Source organism: Austrofundulus limnaeus, unplaced genomic scaffold (assembly GCF_001266775.1).
Source record: "Austrofundulus limnaeus strain Quisiro unplaced genomic scaffold, Austrofundulus_limnaeus-1.0 Scaffold35, whole genome shotgun sequence".
In the NCBI taxonomy this organism is placed as follows: Eukaryota; Metazoa; Chordata; class Actinopteri; order Cyprinodontiformes; family Rivulidae; genus Austrofundulus; species Austrofundulus limnaeus.
The window spans coordinates 2202932-2207030 of NW_013952437.1; positions in this window are offsets into that span (position 1 = coordinate 2202932).

Sequence of the window (4099 nt, forward strand, 5' to 3'; positions counted from 1 at the left end):
CAAAAATGCAGCCTAGGCCAAGTAGTCGAACACAGATCCACTGATCCTTTAACACAGAGCATCTTCAGAAGACAAATTGATAAAGTAAACTTTAAAAATTGGTATTGTTCGATACAAATGTGTATTGAACCTAAAGCACTGTTAGTTACGGTTCGATACGGGTACATGTATTGTTGCACCCCTAGTACTGTATATGTAACCTATATGAGTAAATTAGTCACAAAATTTTCATAAGCTGGCATAAGTTGTATAAAATGTTATAGTGTCAAAGGGCCTTCATATCAATAACTACAAATTACTGTGAAATGAAATGTTACTAGAAAGGTTTACAAACTGCTTGACTTATCTTTAAATTGTAATTCAGTTGAATTTGGACAAAAAAAGTGGAAGTAATATGACTCAAYAAAAATACACTCCATGTAAATATGCATTTGTTGCAAGATTTCTTGGAGATAAATATAAAAATCACGACACTTAAACCAGAGCACTAACTTTTCTCTAGATCACCACAAACAGCTGCCCTCAACAGCTTTGCAAGGCTGCAGGAGAAAGGTTAAAGGACATGAGAGGTCTGGGGTGAAAGCTCATCGTGGCCTTATGAGAAAGAGAGCTGGGTGGTCATGCAGACACTGAGCTGAAAGAGGAGGAGAAGAGAATGAGGAAAGGATCTCTTAGGTAAAGTTGATGTCGTAGATGAGTGGTCAGTGGTGCAGTCTCGTAATTCTGAGGTTGTGGATTTGAGCCCRGATTGCATCAAGAAGGGCATCCAGAGTATGACAATTTCCAAATGTTTAATGTGAGTTTGCTCACTACAGTAACCCCTGATGAAGATAGTAGTCAATAAAACAACTAGGTAATATTAAATTATAATTTATGTGGAGTTGTTTGTTTAAAAGGGGGGGGGGGGGCAATTATTGTTTTCCAGGTACAAAGTTCAATTCTGTACCACAATCAAACAATTATGTTACCTACAGTTAAGAAAATGCTTTAAATTTAAAGGGATCCATGATTAATTGCAACAGTAGACTTTATTTGATAAACATATTTTAACTGTAAAATAAAGACTGTAAAATACTGTAGGATGTTCAGTTTTTATAATATTTAAACTAAAAGTTTAAAATATATTACACGGACGGGGCCATTTTATTTACACGCAAAGCATTCTGGGTAAATGATGATGTGGATAGGTCCTCGGTGCGAAGCTGCTAGCGAGCTGTATCCACCCTGAAGGTGGATACTAGCACCAAGCTAATACATATAAGGCAATATAGCATCAGCGCTAGCGCAAAGGCTAACAGGCTAAGCTGAGGTTCTTCTTCCATGAAGCAGCTCTGTTGTCCTCCATCCATATTTTSAGTTGCAGGCYGAGTCRTTTCTACCTTCTCTTCTCTGTCAACGCTCTCTGGTTTCATTTAAAAGAACAGATTGCCAGATATTGTYCAAGATTAACCTTCAGGGTGGATATAGCTCGCTCACACTGAGGACCTATCAATGTCATCATTTAGCCAGAATGCTTCGCGTGCAAATAAAATGGATCTGTCCATGTTAAAATATATTTTTAACAATTTACAAAACTAAACAGCCTACAGTATTTTTACAGTCTTTATTTTACATTTATCAAATAAAGTCTAATGTTACAACTAATCATGGATCCCTTTAAAAAGAAATTTCACTTTGCATCATAATCTATCTAAACATCTTGAAATTGGCCTCTGTCTCATTAAGAACCTCTTACTGTCTCTGGCACTCCCACTTCAGCATGCCTTCACAACAATGCTTTGGGGGAGGGGTGCTCTGGGGGGCRGGAGCTCGAATGCAGACTGAACTCCAAGGTGGAGCTATGTAAAAATAGGCGGTGCTTTGTATCAGCAAGCATTTAGGCAGGCTTATATGGCTCCAACAGGAGATTCAAAGATTTCTCAAACATGCATGAATGAGTCAAAGCAACACCCTGGGTATGTTTTTGARGAGAGAATGACATTATAACATGATAAAAAGTCATTTTTGAATAATAACCCCTTTAATAGTTTTATGTTGAGGAAGATTTTTATTTCTCCAAATCCTGACTTTAGTTTGAAAGTTTTCTGACCTGTACCCAATAATAATTCTTGTTTATAATATGAAACAATATCTTCAAGCATAACTTCTAATGTCCAAAGGAAATTCTGTTCCTTTCAAAAAAAAAAYTTTACTTTCTTCTGACAGTTTAACAACCTGCTATCCAGGAGCTCAGTTTGCAGTTTTCTCTTTGTCCACGTCTCTAATCTCTTTGAGGAAAACACAAACTTTCTTGGTTGTTTGTTTCTGTGTTTTGGTTACAGCTTTATCCGCAGGCGCTGCCTGGGCTTGTGGCCGACTGTTGCATGAACAACTGTTTGTGTGTTTAGGTATAGGTGGGCTATTGGTCACGCTGAYGCAGCGAGTTGCCGTAATGATGATGAAGATGTGTTTGTTGTTGTAGCTGTGCTGTCGCTCGCAGCGGCTTGGTCAGGGTGGCGACGGTGGTCAACGGTGACAACACTGTTTAGAGGGATTATGGAAAGCGCTGAATAATGAGACGAGGCGGCCGTGAATGAGTGAAAAATCCTCCTCTCCCTGGATGACCTCTGACCTTGCACTGCGAACAAATACTCCACTTCTCCGTCAGCTGCGCTAACACAGAGCCAGATGTAGATTCTTTTCTCACAGGAATCTCCACGTTTCTATTCATAGACCCCGCTCCTGACTCGTGGTTTGAAGAAGCTTTGCATTTTTACATCTTTCCAGAGCCAATTTGCTGATAGATCAGCTATTTCCTCCTGAGTTGAAGCAGGTTTGAAAAAGGGACAATTTCCAAACCAGAGGTCTGCTTCCCCTTGCTTCAAGGTTACCTGCAGTGTGCTGCTAGCTGGGGGGCAGGTGATTAGAAGGCAAATTTAGAGAGACCATTAGTAGCAAGTGTTGACTCGGGGGGTGTTTTGGGGACAGCAGCCACCTCTACCCTCTCTGGGTGTTCCAATCTCCAGTCCGGCTCTGACAATCCACTCTATTCCCTTTGGTCATTTTTCACCCACAACTGCAAATGCTGTGGTCGAGGAGTGAGAATGGAAGGAGGAGTCCTGAGGGTGGAGGGGCCTGACAGCAAACCTAAGAACTTCCATTTGTCAAAGCAGGCAGGAGAGAGGCACGGAAACTCTGAGTCAAACTCTCAGAGCGCTGCAATGAGCAGCCAACACACAGATCCCCCTTTTTACCGCAGCTGAAGGGGCAAAGCAACAAAGCTCACGAAAGCACACAGAGRCACTTCAGTGCTTATCATGAGCTGGAGTGAGGACAAAACACACTGATTGTGATTTAAATGAACTTTTAACTAGTTTATTTAGCAMGAAAATAGGAAACGGGATAATATAGGTATTCAAAACTCTAGCAGCCTGTTTGGATCCAGTTCCATCGATATGAAAAAGACAGAAATTGAAACCTGATTACATTATATTTGTTCATTCTCAGGGAAACATTTTCCAGATGGAAGTGAGGCAAACAACCCATAAGTTTGGTGTGAGGGTAAAGCGTCCTTTGAAAACAAAACAAAACAAAAAAACAGCAGCAAGTTGTTTCTGTGAAAGCGACACGGATGTCTAGCTACTGTCTTTCAGGAGAAAATTATGTGACATTGCTCAATTGTCACTAAGAACAAAAAAGGTCAGGGTATCTACAGAACTGCAGTTCATTTTTACTGTTATTTATTTTCCTGACATCCAAGCTGTGGAGTAACTCAGTCCCCTGAGGTGATGTCCTGATACTGTATGTTCAAGCCTCTGAGACACACACAAGGTGTCCTTAAAGCAGTGCAACACCAGCTGCAGCAATACTTTATAGAGACAGCAGTCATCCAGGAATACACAGGAGTGTTTTAGCAATTTGCAGCTCAGTCTGTGAAAAAGGTAAGAAGAGAAGCAATAGAAAAACGTAGGGCTTATTTTTCCTGCATGGCACACCAATGCTTTTAGAGAAGTTGATGGATTAGTCAAACTTTCTACTTTTAAAGGGCCAATATTATGGGTTTCTCAGGCCTACATTTAAATACTATACCATAATAAAGTATCTATGTCACCTTTAGCTG